This window comes from Coturnix japonica, chromosome 4 (assembly GCF_054131305.1).
Source record: "Coturnix japonica strain WE chromosome 4, WE-NBRP24, whole genome shotgun sequence".
Taxonomy (NCBI): Eukaryota; Metazoa; Chordata; class Aves; order Galliformes; family Phasianidae; genus Coturnix; species Coturnix japonica.
Window position 1 is genome coordinate 73,750,853 of NC_140666.1, and position 17,100 is coordinate 73,767,952.

Sequence of the window (17,100 nt, forward strand, 5' to 3'; positions counted from 1 at the left end):
AAGGTAAATAGTGTGATTCAGTCTCAAAGGAAAACAGACCCAAGGGATTATACTATTCTCACATAACTTGGAACAGTTAGTAAGGTAATATCTCAGCTATCTTATCAAGAACACTTTATTATAAATAAGAGTTTATATGATGTGATTTATTTAACTTATTTTGGATACTTACAGTGCAACATGATGAACTGAGTCATAGCTATAACCATAATACTCTATTACCTATAAAAACAACTTACAGTGACTAGCTGAGTATCAAATTATATCCCACATTAGACAATATTAACACATAGATTCAGTTAATACCCTCTACAAAATTGTAAGCTGTTTCTTTAATACAAAATTTTCCATACAGGTATGTTTTCTGACTTCATTTGACTCAGACTGTAGCCATATACAAACCTTAGAATCCTTTTAAATATCTTATTCTTACTGACAATGCATGAGTAGCTATAAATGCATTAGATATATTTATAGTTTATATCTGAGGATAAATGCAGATTAATAGACACTGGTATGAGTTCTACATTAAAAAGTCAGAAGTTATTTTTCAGTATTTTTGTAGAGAAACAATATAGTGTGTAATATGCATGTGTATACACATACGTGCAACTAACAATGGATATACATTTCCATTCACAGTCTTATTTTTATATGCAAGACAATATGAATTCTTCAGACTTACTCAGACTTAATTTAGGAACCACACTGTCTATTATCCTACCAATACCTATGAAAATTTTCTCCTACAAAATTCCCTCATTTTTCCTATATAAGCAGTACCAGATCCCCTCTACATGTGATGCAGTTCGATGTTTCTTTTTTATTCTAATACCTGTTTAATTAATTTTATTTTTTTCTCTTCAGCTTGCATAGCATTAGCATAAGAGTGACATAACTAAAAAAATTTTCTTTAATTTCAGGAAACACAATGTTAATGTAATTCTTGGAATATATGCTTACAGGATACAGTCTTCTATTCAGAAACATTTCATCCTTATCTTTGCTTCCTGATGCTGACTGAATTGAAGCATAAGCAGGAAACTGGGCCCTTTGCTTGTTTTTTTTTTTTTGTTCTTTGTTTTTTGTTTTTTTGTCCCCCCTACCCCCCCCCCCCCCAGTAGATCTATGTGATGAAGCAGATAGTTACAATCAGATTGAAAACTACATTTCAGATGGCAAATCTGTCCCATCAGGACTCATGAGGATGATTTCAGAGACTGTTGAAGCCCTAATTTGCCACTGAATGACCTGAATATTCTTAATTTTTCTCCCAGAATAAATAATGTGATTCTTTTGTGCAGAGTGGGAAAGGTTCCACAATTTCAGTGGCATTTTGAAAAGAGGTATGTCTGATTAAGTGAAAAAGTCTATGTGTTGGATTTCACTTTGCTTTGCAATTTCAGAATATTGAAATATGTACGCTGTCACATACTGTCATAATCATCATAGTAATACAAGTTTCAGATTATATTTAAGCCTTTCTTTCATAATTAGAACATTTGAACGTTTAATAAACTTTTTATGGTGCTGAGAATAGTATTATATTATGTAAGTTCTCATATATATGACTTTTTGATGCTTAACTATTTTTGTGTAGTTTGTAAGTGTTTGATATTGTTCCTAGGGTGTAGATCATTGTCCTAAAGTATTCTTTTAGCTATCAGTATCATAGAATCATAGAATGACAAGGTTGGAAAGGACCTACAAGATCATCTAGTCCAACCATCCTCCCATTACTGTAGCTACAGCAAATCACTAAACTATATCACATAGCTCCTCATCCAGATGCCTCTAGAACACTGCCAGGAATGGTGACTCCACCTCCTCTCTGGGCAGCTATTCCTGCACCTGTCCACTCTCTGAGAGAAAAAAACTCTTTCTTATGTCATGTGCCTCCGGTGGCGCAGTGGTAGGAATGCCGCTTTGCAACACCTGAGGCCCAGGTTCGAATCCCCCCTGTGGCACAAGTGGTAGAAGTGCTGCTCTGCTACACAGGAGGCTCAAATCCTGGGGGTTGGACTCGATGATCTCTAAGTTCCCTTCCAACCCGCACAAGACTGTGATACTGTGAAAGGTCATTCTAATACGAAAGTTTCTGCATAATTTTGAGGAGTGCAATAGAATAATTATCTTTATGGGTAAAGGACCTACAAAGGCAAGAAGAACAGTTGAGCTTAAGTTACATGTTCCATTAAGATTTCTTTTTGTTGTTTTCTTCTTTTACAATAGAAGCTTGTAAGAATTCCAGAAACACTGATTCAGCGTTAAGCTTAAGCTAGGAACATTCAGAAAGCAATTAAAGATGCCATGGGTAGATGTCTTTGTGATGCATTTTCTGTTTACTCCTTCATGCAAAAGGCATCTCTTAACACTATTTCCACTAAGTATTTGACTTTTAACTCTCTTATTATTTAAAAAATCCAAAACTTTAAAGCTGTGCAGATTTGAGGTACTTAAATAAGATGTTCCCCTGCATCCAGAAAAAGTCTGTCTGAAGTTATTGTAGATCAGGTTTAGCTTGGTGGAATGTCACTAGCTTTTAATTATTGTATTTTCTGCAGTTTTGTTATGACTTTTTCACATACACAGAATACAACTTGTACAGTGTCAATATCTATCTACTTTGCTTATTATATCTAGAGTTGATACCTTTTTGTATTTAATATACAGTCATTCTTATAATACTGTATCTTCCTACTCATTGTATTGTTGGCACAAAAAAAAAAAAAAAAAAAAAAAAAATCTTCAAATTCCTTTTGTTTCTGATTTCCAGAAAGATCCTAAGCATCTGAAGGCTTGGGAAATTCTTTATCTTTTTAGTTCTGCTTACTATGGCACAAACAAATTTTGTAATTGAAGGCCTACAGTTTTTCAGAAGTTTGGGCATCTTATTATGATCAGATTTGTTAGGATATCGCAGGCCTTTTCAGAGTTTGGATTCAGAGATAGCAGCTGCCTTGGAGACTATTGTGGTTAGTTTTAATTCTAACTAGCTTAAATTTGTCTTCTGAATGTACTTCTGAAATTTTAACACTTTGCATCATGAAGGCTGTGGTTGCATGATTTTTGATAACACATCTCTGTGTTAAATAGTTAAATGGTTATTCCATACATGGAGTTCTGAAACCCCAGTACTTACTTTAAGTAAGTCTCTAAATTGAAAAAATATTTGAGAAAAGAATTTTTCGTAATCATCAGTGAAATAACAAGCCAAGACAACAGTCTTGCCAAAGAATTAAATGCTGGCTGCAGAAGCTATGTAGGTATCCTGATGCGTCGAATGAGAAAAAAATACCTCGTTGGAAGTTAAAACTTTTTTTTTCTTTTTTTCTTTTTTTTTTGAGTGACATTTTCAAGAAAATTCACGCACAACTCATAATGTAACAAGACTAGACATTCAGAAATTTTCCAAGTGAATCAGTGCGACTTGCAGTAAGTTTTGCCGTTGATTAGAGCAGTTGCAGAAGTAATAAGTCTGACTATAATAAGAAAGTTTTGACATAAAATAGCTGCTAAAATGTGCTGAGGAAAAATCTGCCAACTAGAAAGCTGAACCTGAGAAGTAGAAACCTTGAGTTATGACTGAACATCTCTTATGAAAGGTATCCTTGAGATAGTACACCATTGTCAAGACCAAAAAGAGGAAGGGAGGAATGTTTTATCACCTAAGGAAGGGTAGATATGTGAGGAATAAACTATAGTTGAAAGAAAAACATACTATCTATAGACTGTTTCAGAAAGAAGGCCAAAATTAACAGGAACTATTTTTTACCTAATCAGTGGTGTCCTATAAAAATGATGATTTTTACCCAAAATGGAGCTTCTTTCTGAAAAACTTCCAGTTCTCAATGTTTTGTTTCTTTTCTTTTTATTTCTTTTGCTCCTTAAACAGTCTGAATCTTTACTGAAACTGTGTGCTGTCTCTGTGCCTCAACAATATTGACTCCAAAACTCTGTAACACTCCATGCCTGGTGACACTGGTCAGCTCTGAAGTGAGACTCCACTCAAAATTCTCATTTTGAGCCTGTTTATGGGGACAGACTGTCTTCTTCTGATAACTGTTTTATTTTGGACATTTGATGGTCATTTTTCCTTGTGGTAATTGCTTTATTTTTTATTCATGTGGTGGTTGGTTTTCTACTTCGTTTATGTTTTATCTGTTTGGCAATTGATTTTTTTCTTGGTGATTATTTTATCTTCTTTCCCCCTTGTGATATCTGTTTGATGCCATTGGTAATAGTAATTCAATGAATATATTTGTACATAAACTTTCAGAAGTGTAGTCTTGACAGCTCACATTTTTACTGCTGTAATATTCTTGCTAGTTGTAGCAGAAATTCTAAGTCATGGCTTGAAACAGAGATTAAGCACCTGGTGGGAAGGCAGGTCCAACCCATGGGAGATCAGGTGCTCACCTGTAACTTTCTAAAGGTAGTAGATTTTATTCCTTTTTTTTTTTTTTTTTCCCTTCTTTCTCCTATGGCTGTTGCATTGCGCCACTCTGCTATTGTTGCTGAACTTTCCATCACATTATAGCATTACAGCATTATACTAGTGGTGAGTTGTGTTGAATTCTAATAAACTTAAATATTTAATGAAAAAGACCTTTGTGTTTTTGAATATCACAGAGTTCTACCTCATGTTTTATGATCACTAAGTACCCCTAGGTTAGGTGGCTTCTTTCCCCTTTTGGGGTGTGACAGCTAATTAGAAAGCTGATAAATAGCTTTCATAAATAGCTTTCACCTCAGCTCGATTGACTGGAGTGGAGTTTAGAAGTCCAAAAGTCATTTCACATTGAGACTGGATTTATTTCTTAGTTATGCAATAATAATTGTGTTATTTGTGTATATTAATATTTTAGCTGTATTGATATAGTACTGTCAAGTAAACTGTATAAATTTATAACTCAACTGATCAGCATGAGTGAAAGTTGCTCACATTCTTAAAACTATGCATGCCTATTAATGTATATGTTGATTGTTTTATTTGGGCTACACAGCTGACAGTGTGTGAAAGTATAAATTTTAGCAAGATTTTCAGGAATGAGGAAGAGCATAAGATCGATACTTTAGTAGGGCCAGAAGGATATAGGTTACTGGAAGAAGACTACTTAATGTAGTGTACAAAAATAAATTGACAAAAAAAAGTAAATTAGCAAAAGTCAATTTCTTACACTCTGACTTCTGAGTCCTGAAGGAATTGGATTGTGAAAGTGCCACAAATTAAAAGCAGAGTAAGAAGCTCTTTGATTAAATGGGAACTAAAGTTTATAAAAATCACTTATTGCTAGTTATTTGCAATTTGTTAGGAGTAATTTGGATGAGTTTATTGATCAAACAAGCTTTGTAGGGCAGGGGAATTAAGCTCCTGTCTAGTACGTATGATCTGAAATATTTCAATACATAGGTTCAAGAATTTTGAACTAGCTCAAGCACTTGAGAAAGTTATTTGTTTTATTTTTTTAGTAACATGCTGGCCTCTCTTATGCCTGAGATACCAGGGTCATTTATCAGCTGATCGACTGAGAAAATACTATGACATTTTATTTTGCCTCTGAAAATGAAATCTGGAATGACTTTTTTTTTACTTGCCTTATTATACAGTAATTCAACAATTACAGGAAACACTCAGGAACAGTACAGGGATGCTGGAAGCCAATTCTGCAGAGCAAAGACTGGGATGCACTGAGAAGTATGCTGTACAGTACCTGCAAGTTTGCTTTATTAAAGCACGGTTCCTCATTTAGAATCCAGATTGGCACATAACCAACATAAGTCTGAAAAATGAGCCATATGCTTTTTGAGGACTGGCTTTAGGCAATGCCTGTAACTATTACCAGCACTCCAATAACTCGACCTGCAAGAATGAAATATCATAGTTACACGGATGAAATAAAAAATCATGGATTTTGAAAGAAAAAAAAGAAAAAAAAAAAAAAAAAGCTTTTTCAACTGTGAAAGATGAAATTCTTTTTTGTCTCAAAACTTGCTTTGTGAGGCCTTTCTGGTAATAAGACTCTGACTGAATTATCCAGGGGGGTAAATGGTAGGTGTCACCGTGCCACAGTACCTCTGCTTATGATTGCAAAGATAAGCAGAAGCAGGACAAGCAGTCTTTTTCAGGGGTGGGGCTTGAAGCAGCTGACCACTGCAGAAGATGATGATGCTTGTGCATGGTATCATAGTCTCGTGCGGGTTGGAAGGGACCTTAGAGATCATCGAGTCCAACCCCCGGGATTCGAGCCTCCCGCTCCCTGCTGGCTCATCTGTTGAGCTAGGAATGTTACACTAAACTGAGAGAAAAGTAGAAGAGAACCCACAGAAATGGGGGATAAAAGGCCCTTGCTAAACTAGGGGCTCTGGAGACAAACTCCCAAAGACACCTTTGACAGAGAATTCCCTGAGGGGAAAACCTATTTGGAAGAACCTCCTGAGGCCTGCTTGCTGCAGAGCTTCCTGGTTTTCTCCCATCCCCCACAGTGATCAGATGACTTCCTGAGATCAATGGACCTTTTCCCAATGCTTTATGACTAGTAGTTTTTAAGTGAATCTTATTCAAAAATCTTGAATGTGTTTTTGGATGAAATATCACTCATACTCATCTGCAAAATACATGCAGAATGTTTGCAACAAAAGCTTATCTAATATGAAAATTCACCGTATGAGTACTCCATTAATTCAAGTACTGGTAAAGGTTACTTATAGTTACTGCATAGCAACTCACTAATGAGATTTTTTGGATCAGCAGCTTAATGCTAAAGTGAGAATGCAAATCTCAGAATTAGTAGTTGATGAATGGTCGCTCATACTGTCACATTTTTCTGCTCTGCAGAAATGTATGACAGACAACAGTGGCTAACTCTACTTAGTAAATTAGTAATCCTGAAGTTTTTGAAAACAAAAAGGGAATTTCACAACCAGTTTTAATGCTGTGTAGTAATTTTATATTTTAAATATCTTAATACTTTGCTGGAGTACAAATTCAGGAGAAGGAAAATGATAAAGTACTAAACATATGCCTGTTAATTAAAATTCCAGTAACTCTTAAACTTACCTGTCATTGGAAGTACTAATTTCCATTGAAATTCACTGTCACATTTACATGGCTCTTTGAGATCCATCTCCTGTGAGCAGAAGAGAAAAATAAGAAAAGCCTGCACTGCTGGCTAGAATGCTATGTATGCCAGCTATTTTGGTGAGATTTAAAACTCTCACTAAGCATTTTTACAGTAATTTCAATGCATAGGTTTAATAAAAACATAAGTATTTAAATGTTGGTAGTCACTACTTTTTGAAACAAAAACATGTATTACAAGTTTTTTGAAATTAAGATCTCTTTTTCTTTAAGCATTCTAAATCCTTCCATTCAAGTTTACATTAACAAAGATACACAACACAAAAATAGCAGGAAGCACAATTTGTTTTTCCAATTCAAAATCTACCTTTACACATACAGCTGCAGACCAGCATAGTAAATAACAATCCACATAGTAAATAACAGCTATGCAAACTGGGGTTTTAATTCTTTTGATGTTTATAATACTTTAAAACCTTTTTTATTTTATTTTATTTTATTTTATTTTATTTTATTTTATTTTATTTTATTTTATTTATTTTATTTTCATTAAAATACTTCCATTTTGCACACTTCAGACATTGTCAGCCAAAGGCGCATTACAAAGTCTCTTGGATATGTGCTGCACTCAATGCACATATGCAGCATCTATAAAATTACCTATGTAATTAAAAGAAAATATTGATATTCCATTCTTGAGAATTACAGTACTATGTAAATGTGACTAGAATAATTATTTCATTGATTAACACATGCTTTTGAAGTCTTCTGAGAGGAAAAGTAATTTGTGATACAAAGCACTAAAGATAATGCAGAAATACAGATGTAAGGAATTTCATTGTCTTGCTTCCTTGGACTTGTTATCTTTTCATTATTTCAGTTTTTACAGAGTTGACTGGTATACATGAACTTAGCTTTGCCGTATATTTTCAGAGTGAAATCTGTAAGTCTTTCATTTGCAACCTGATTTAGATTTAGTATCAGGCACATATCTGGTAGAAGGGGAAAAAACAAAAAACAAAAACAAAAAAAAAATTGTGAGAAATGAAAAATGTGAAATAGTAACACAAATCTTTGACTACATATTTTTTGTTGCTGTTTGTTTGTTGGTTTGGTAATATGCTGAGCCACAAAGTTTAATGGTTTATAGTTCAGTATTTTTCCTTTGTGATCACAGAAGAACTCTTGCCTGTTTCTGTTACAGTATTTAAAATTTCACTTTACTGTGCAGCCATCAAAATTTTACTTCTTACATTGTTGCAAATATTTCTGTTCTCTTAAGGGATAAACACCTTATATGTTCCCATTCTGTCACTTAAAATGATTAAAAGATCCAGATTACTGCCAAATAAGTGTACAGTAACATTTCATTTTTGACTGTTTTACATTCTTTTTTTTTTTCATTTTCACTGTTTTTAACATTCATTTTTGACTGTATTATAGCCAGAATATCACAAAGGTTACTAAAATGAACTGTCATATTCATTAGAGCAAAATATTCAATATTTAATAGTGAAAGGGGCTACTGGACACTAATTACGGTCTTTCTAGATGGACATATTTTAAACTAGAGATACAGTGCGAGCCTATGTTCTGTTTTCCTTTAACATTTAGCTGGATTTTTTTCTCTTTTCTCTGTGTGGATATTTATGAAACAAATACAGACTTGAGATAATTCTTGAATACTTGAAAATCCTGCTTTCATTTTTAGAGAATAGTGTGCTTGTTCTCTTACAAGATTAAAGTAGATAAGTCATAGAAATGTCTAAGAAGTTGTATGAACACACTTCATAATGCAGCACAGTTTCTGCAGATGCACATAAGCTCTGGGCTGTGAACAAGCTAGGAAGTTGGGATATATCACAGATCATTGTAACTTCTATGGGCTTTTGAGATTGACTTTTGAGGGATACCTATCTTTCAGTAAACACTGGGAATACTGCATGTAGTACTAACAGAGCTGTCCCTCTATAGGATCCTTGGGAGCTCTTCTTTCTTTCCAAAGCAAAGTTGAAAATAATATGGGGATCAGCTGAAACTGGCAGTGCCAGTTTTCACACAAATACTCGCACAACATCCTTCAGTCTTCTCAAGAATACTACAGCAGACTTCGACATTTCAAATAACGATTTTACAGTGTGAAGCGATAGCCCTGGTAACTTCAAAATTTTTTACTGATTTGTTCAGTTGCTTATATTCCTGCTGTCACAACCGGATGTGAAACAAAGTGACTGTGAAACAGAAATAGCAAGGACTTCAAAATTTTCACTAATGCTTCTGAATTTTAAATCAAAGCTATAATATTTTTGTTTTGATGTTCAATTACTGTATGTCTATCCCTGAATAATTATTATTAATTTGTGGCCTCTTCATACACAAATGGATTTTCTGGTTTTCCTCACTAGCAATTTGGTGTAGACCACAACAGTTACTGAAAAGTAACAGCATGTAATAAATGCATGTTGAATAACACATGGAAGTTTTTCCATAGTTCCCCTGAGGGCAGTATCTCCTAATTTCATTGTCTTTATATCATGTTACAAATTATTGATAAATTTGTGGTGTCAGTATGACTCAAAGAAAAAGCAGTGTAAGGCAATGTATTAGTATTAATTAGTAGTAGTAACAATAAGTACCTTAAAAAGCAGCAACTGTAACAGAATATAATCATTATATTTATTTCATATAGCTAGTAAAGATAAAATCTACGGAAAATATGATTCAACACAAAACATTTTTTTTGAAGAGACAACAAAAAAGAGGCTATAAACCATGACAGAAAATATTTTAAAAATTTCTTTTAATAAAACCTGCATAATGTATTCCATTGTAATTTCACCTGTATCTCTAGTTGTTTTTTGTTTGTTTTGTAAAAGCAAGGAAAACTTCTATTTTGTTCTTCTGGCCTCATATCAAACAGCTGATTTTCAGTTTGGGTAACAAAAAAAAAAAAAAAAAAAAAGATTTGTGTGTTAAAACAGCCTGTAAGATAAGGTACAGGAAGTACAGATAGGTGATAGTACCTTTAGTATTAATCCCTTGAAAATGTACATTCTCAAGGAATGTCTGGAAGCAAGATTGCATGTTATTTAATATAAGGCAACTAAACTGATATTGTGCTGCATCTGCCATTGATTTCACAGTATTCTCATTAGTTACTAGGCTATTTTCTGTAACAGTTATAGATGCCTTAAGTGCTTACATGTTTTTTTTATGAAATGAAGAATGCTAATATTTATTTATCTCTGCATCTCATGTGACATCCAGTTACTCTTTAAAAAAAGTCAACTTCTTCTGCTATTCACCATACTGCTGATAAAGTACTAATTATATCCATATTTATATGTTGCCCTTTAGTGGTATTTGCTGTTTCTTCATGACATTTATGCAATATATTTACATGTATTTGCCATATAACGTTTAGTTACTGCACATGGAGTGCTCTGGTTTACTAGAAGTCTACTTCAGAACAAATGAGGCTTTACAGTAAGAAGAGGTACAGAAAAAAGCATTTGTTTGAAAATTAAATATTGGAACTGTAACTGAATACAATTTTGGGAATAGATTTTGATTACATTCTACTTCACTGTTGTAAAAAATCTTATGTGACCTTATGTGTTAGTGATATTTTAGATTAAATCATGTATATGGAACTGCAGAAATGGTTTAATGTTTTAACAAACTTTAAAAATATTAATCTTTTAATCAAAATTTTTCCTCATTCTAACTGATTAAAAATGTCTTGTAATTGAAGGAGAATTCTTGTAAAATGATGTAAAAGGTAAGAATGTTTTGTTGGTTTTTTTTTTGAGAAACTTTATTTTTCAGCCCTATAGCATTTTCAATTCATTGTGCATTATATCTTGTGAATGACTTCAGTGTATTTCCACATCATTGGAAAGGAATTATCATGAATTGTTTCATAGTGTAAAGTTTTTGAAGCACTGCATCTCCATAATGATCAGTAATCAAGATCAATAACCTCAGAACTCAGATATGCCAGTTAGATTATTTGATTTGGATTCAATGAGAGCAGTTTGCAGGCCTACTTAGTATCACCTAAACACAGCTTTACTCTTAAAATTGAAGGAACAAGCTAGTTAAACTAGACATCTTTCGAAAAATATACATATAGTTCTGGCAAAATAGTTTTCCATACTTCCCATGTTCTTTGAAGGTTTAAGAATACATAGGGTTCAATCTGACCTGATTAGACTGAGCAGAAGAGGGGGATAAATGTCAAAGCATTCACACAACACCCTTGAGCCATACTTCACAGAGAACTTGTTTCTTGACAGGATAAATTAAAAATGTCAGCCAAATAGAAAACTGAAGTCATTCTGATGTAGAATACTGTTCAAGTCTTGCATGTTACACATCTTGCACACTCAAAAATGCCTTCCATATGAAGTGGTTAAGTTGTTGCACCTTTCAAGACACCTACAGAAGCAAAATAATCTGAAACATCACAGAAAACAATAAAATTGTTTACTGTTTGCATTCTAAATAATAAGAATTAGCTGTTTTACTGATTAAAAAATGCTACACAAAATTTTTATCTACTAGGAAATTGTCTGTACTTCATGTTATCACATAGTATTGTTACAGTCCCTTCCAAGACTATGATTTCTTCTTCCTACTAATCCTACGCTCTGTCAATAACACTGAGAAACCATTTATTTCAAATGAAAAGACGTTTTGGAATTAACACTTATGTTGAAATTTGAATTTGAATGTGTTTTTATAAAATGATAACATGAGAAATGTCACACTGTGTTTAGATCATTGTTCCATCTAGCCTGTGGCCTGTGATTATGTCTATAGTGCCTTCAAGAGATGTTGTCAAAGGAGAATGCAGGATCCTTGCCAATATCCTCCGGCAGGGCATTCTCCCTGTTCATTTCCTGGCAGCTTCAGGGACAGCAGACATAACTTTCCTTTTTATTCATTTCTGAATGCGTTGTCCGTGCAAGTATACATACTTCATTTATTAAATCTGATATTGTCTGCCTTTACAACCTCTCACCTGATCTGTTGAGTGGCAACTCTTACTATAGGAGGGTGGATGGAATGAGATGTAGCCAATTTACTAAACTAAACTATAGATACTCCCCCACAACCTTACAGAGTAGTAAAATTCAAAATTTCTGCTGCAGTGGAATTTGATGAGTAACAGCTTTATCATCTTCACAGCCAGGCTCTTTTCAATAGTGCCTGATGCCAGGACAAGAAGTGTGCAAAAACTGGCAAATAGGAGGTTCCATCTAAACTGTCATCTATCATTCTGTGATATGGAAGAAATTTTGATACTTACAGAAATGGAAAGGGAGATAACTATGCATTCTCCATGTGCTTTCTCTTCATGTCTTACATTATTTACCTTTGTGTTGTCACTACGTATTTTGTTGAACATTCAAGAGAAATGTCAAAAATGTCTGCATGATCTCTTTCCTAAGATGTAAATGCCAGTGATATATACAGCACTGTATAAATATTAGTTTATGTTTCCCTTAATTTTTATATTACTTTATCCATGCTGAAGATTATCTGCTTTTTTTTTTTTAACTACATTTTGTGAAGTCCTTCCATAATTCCTCATTATCAGTATAATACAGAAGTAATTCAGTATTATCTTACCAATCACCAAAAACAAACAAACAAAAAACATGTTCATTTTAATTACAGAATAAATCCAAATTGTGGATTGAAATCTACATCCTCTGCGAGAAAATAAATAATACAAAAACAATTTAGGAATTATCAGAAAAAAAAAGAAAAAAACCACTACAGTGAAGAACGCACTGAAAGGAGGTATTACAAAAAAAAAAAAAAAATAAAAATGGCAAGCCTGATCAAAGAAATGAGACAAATTATGTCAGGAAAAAAATAAAATAAAATATTTTAGTTCATTTAACAATATTTTGAAAGCATACTTTGAAAAATCTAAGGCCCTCAGTAAGAAAGAATTATGTGATTCACCTTTTTTCAAGCACTGACAGGTTTTACCTTGAATCACTATGATTAATCTTATCTAGAAGCCTAAAGATAAAATCTGTGCACATAATTTGTTAAACTATTTGGTAAAGAAAGAGTTGATATGTACCTGTGATCTAGAACATGCTTATGTGAAAGTAGAAATTTAACCATGCCACCCAAGTTTGAAAATCTGGCTACAAATCAAAATGAAACAGGAATTGCATACATACAGACACATGCATGTTCTTGATTAGTCTGTAATGATACTGTATTTAATTACCATGTTATTATGAAAAGAATTTCACTGACATCAAGGACCTGTCCTTCAATTAGTGCTTTATTTTCCTATACACCCCTAAAATTATTATATTTTCTCCTACTGAAAGTCATTATGATTCCCTATACAGCTCTAGGGCCTGAAATCAGCTTTTAGCACATACCTCTGATAGTTCTTTGCTTCTACTGATCTTTTCCCATCCAAAAGCAGGCATATCTTTCTCATTCTTTTCTCTTTTTCTCTCCTGTTATGGTTATGCTAAAATATATCTCATGAACTGAGAAGAAGCAAGGAAAGAAGGTTTTCAGCATGAAAGACCATTCTTTTGCCATTCTCTAAATGATACTATAATCTGTGATATACATACATCACAATCTTAAAGACAGTCATAAAGGGCAGTTGTTCTGTAATACAATGATGAATATCATAGAGCTCATCTGTCCCCTTCTGTTTATTCCTTCCAAGGATGCATCTAGTTTTTACTTTAGTCCTTTAAAAACAGAGAGGGAGGGGAAAAAAAAAAAAAGAAAAAAAGTTTAAAGAGTATTATATAGCTCATAATGCCAAACACACAGAAGCTTAGAAATACCAGATTCAAGATTGACTGCATCTCTTTTGTTGAATGCCATATCACATTTTTTAAGATTTAAGACAAGGATCTGCTTTTTTTTTTCCCTTCCAATCCCTGTCTCATTCAGTTTAGATAGAGGAAGATAGTCCTCATTAATGAGCAGTTCTTTTTTCTTTTTTTTTCTTTCTTTTTTTTTTTTTTTTCTTTGTGTGTGTGTGTGTGTGTGTGTGTGTGGTGTGTGTGTGTCATCATCTTAACAGTCTGTATGCAGCTTTATTCAACAAAGATTATTCAAATCATGCCCTGAAGATAGAATTATTAATTTATTCATAGCTGATATGTCTATTTCTGTATACACATATATGAAGTTATCATAGTGCAGTACCAAATGTTTCAGAAATATTACAAAAAAATTATATTCAGTGATATGGAATGTCTTCTGTATGGGGAATTATTGAGATGGGAATATGTGAGCATGTGAGCTGTAAAGAGTAAAGGGGCATACTTTAAAAATTCACAAACTATGAGTGGCTCAGTGAAGTGCCAAAGGAACATACAGAAGCAATTTATTCAGGTACATGAACTAAAAGATACTGTTGGGAATTTTATTTACCCCTAAAGATACATTAAACACATTTGTGTTTATAAAAAGATTTATTGAAAAATGCATTGGTCAACATCTTACCTCCATAAGCAGTTCCAGAAGTCTACAAAGATGCCACACAAGCACAGCTCATATGAGCAGTCACACTGGATACCTTAACCTGATGTTTTCTTCATCCTTCATTCTCCAAGTACCAAATCCGATAACCAAAGGTGATTCAAGAGCATTCGAATTATGAGATTGTTACCAGGCAATGCTGCAGCTATTCTTTTCTGTCAGCAAGGGAATCTTTAGCCTTTTAAATAGGGTTGTTCTGTGCCTGGTAATTCTACTTTCAGACACTTTAACATCTGTAGTCAGGGTTTCTTGCCTTTCTTGCCCTCTATTACTTTCCACTTCTTGGTCACAAATTACCATTTCTGAGTGGTTATAGTTTTCCTTTCATTAACAAATCAAACCAATCCATATTTTCTGTAAATAAAATATTAGAATTCATATCTGAAAATACTGCTGGCAAGATATAAATCCACACAGGAGAAACCTGCTGTCATTTAATAAATTCATAGTCACCTTGGCCAAACTGTGAAATTCCTGGGCTGAAAATAGCATGACTTTGAGAAAATATTAAAGAAGGGGATCATGCATACTTTACATGTTTGGATATTTTTTCCCAAAGTATATGTTTATTGGTTCTGATTGAAACAGGATGCAGAACTAGAGGTGACCCCAGTCTTACACATTCTGATGAGTCACCCCAGCTCACTACAACCTACCTTCAGTAGCTATAGAGAACAATATGGTCTCTCCTGAGCCTTCTCTTCTCCAGATTTAACAATCCCAGCTCCTTCAGCCGCTCCTCATAAGGCCTGTGCTCCAGACCCCTCACCAGCTTTATTGTCCTCCTTTGAACACTCCAGGGCCTCAATGACTTTCTTGCAGTGAGGGTAGTCAAGGTGCAACCTCACCATAACTGAGTACAGGGGGACAGTCACTTCCCTGTTCCTGTTGACAGCACTGTTTCTGATGCAAACCAGGATTCCATTGGCCTTCTTGTCCACCTGGGCACACTGCTGGCTCATGTTCAACTGAGCATTAATCAATATCCCCAGGTCTATTTCCTCTACACAGCCTTCCAGCCATTCTACCCCAAGACTGTAGCACTGCCTGGGGTTGTTATGGCCAAAGTGCAGGACCCAGCATTTGGTCTTGTTGAACCTCATCCCATTGGTTTCAGCCCAGCTATCCAGCCTGCCCAGATCCCTCTGTAAAGCCTTACTACCCCCAGGCAGATCAACACTTCCAGCCAACTTGGTGTCATCTGAAAACTTACTAAGGGTGTACTCAATGCCCTCATCCAGGTCATCAATAAAAATACTGACGAGGACATGCCCCAGCACTGACCCCTGAGGAACACCACCCAAGACCAGTCACCAGTTGGATTTATATTTGTTTTTCACCACTCTCTGGGCCTGGCCCTCCAGCCAGTTCCTCATCCAGTGAAGGGTGTACCTGTCCAACTCATGGGCTGCCAGCTTCTGCAGAAAAATACTGTGGGAGATATTGTCAAAGGCTTTGTTGAAGGCTAGGTAGACCACATTGACAGCCTTTCCCTCATCCACCAGACGGGGCATTAGATCATTGAAGGAGATCAGGTTGGTCAAGCAGGACCTACCTTCGTGAACCCATGCTGACTAGGCCTGATCCCCTGGTTGTTCCACACATGCCATGTGATCTCCCTCAAGACAATCTGCTCCATAAACTTCCCTGGATCTGAGATGAGGCTAACAGGCCTCTGGGACCTCCCTACAACCTTTCTTGTAGATGGGAGTCACACTGGAAAGCCTCTTCTTCTGGAACCTCACCAGTCAACAAGGAGCACTGATAGTTAATGGAAAGCATAACACAAAACAAAATACAAGCAACCAACAGCAACTAGATTACGCACTGAAGTTAGAGGTAACTTTTTTAACCAAAAAAACAAATGTTGGTTTTAAGTTCCTTAAATATTGTAGTATGCAGAGATATCTCAAACATCTGTAGTGTAGTATGGTTAGGTTGTGGTTGGACTCAATGTTCTTTGATGTCTTTTCCAGCCTGAGCGATTCTATGGTTTTATGATTTAAAATGTGGCATCACCTTACTCAGGAATGGAATCTGTATATTATAACTTCTTTCCACCAAAGTAACATCTCTTTTCCAGTTTTCAAAAGGGACTCCAGTTTATCATCCAAACCAGACTGTCATTGCATTTGAAGTCGGTGGACTTGAGTCAGATGTCGTATACAAGACACCTACTGAAAGTATCAGAAAGACATTGTAATTCTTTCTCTCGAAGAGTCATTTTTAAAAACCAGGTATTTGTACGATTGGATTTTCAATTCCTTTTCTTTATAAATTGTTATAGGACTTCCTTTTTCTGTCAGAGAAACTGTCCCATGGTTCCTAATCCAGAATCCTTCTGGACTGCATCTCAGTTCCTTCTTTCTCTTCTACCATTACACATTTTTTCCTTCTAGCAATGCATATGCATAGTCTGTTGGATGGTGCTCATTACAGTGGTACATTTTAGATCATCAGGTTTTGTGTTTTTT

The 17,100-nt window shown here is 34.7% G+C and overlaps 1 pseudogene; it reads left to right on the forward strand.

Annotated features, from left to right (window-relative positions):
- The first annotated feature begins 1,811 nt into the window (after positions 1-1,811).
- Positions 1,812-16,330, forward strand: LOC146761132 (uncharacterized; annotated as a pseudogene).
- The last annotated feature ends 770 nt before the right edge of the window (positions 16,331-17,100 follow it).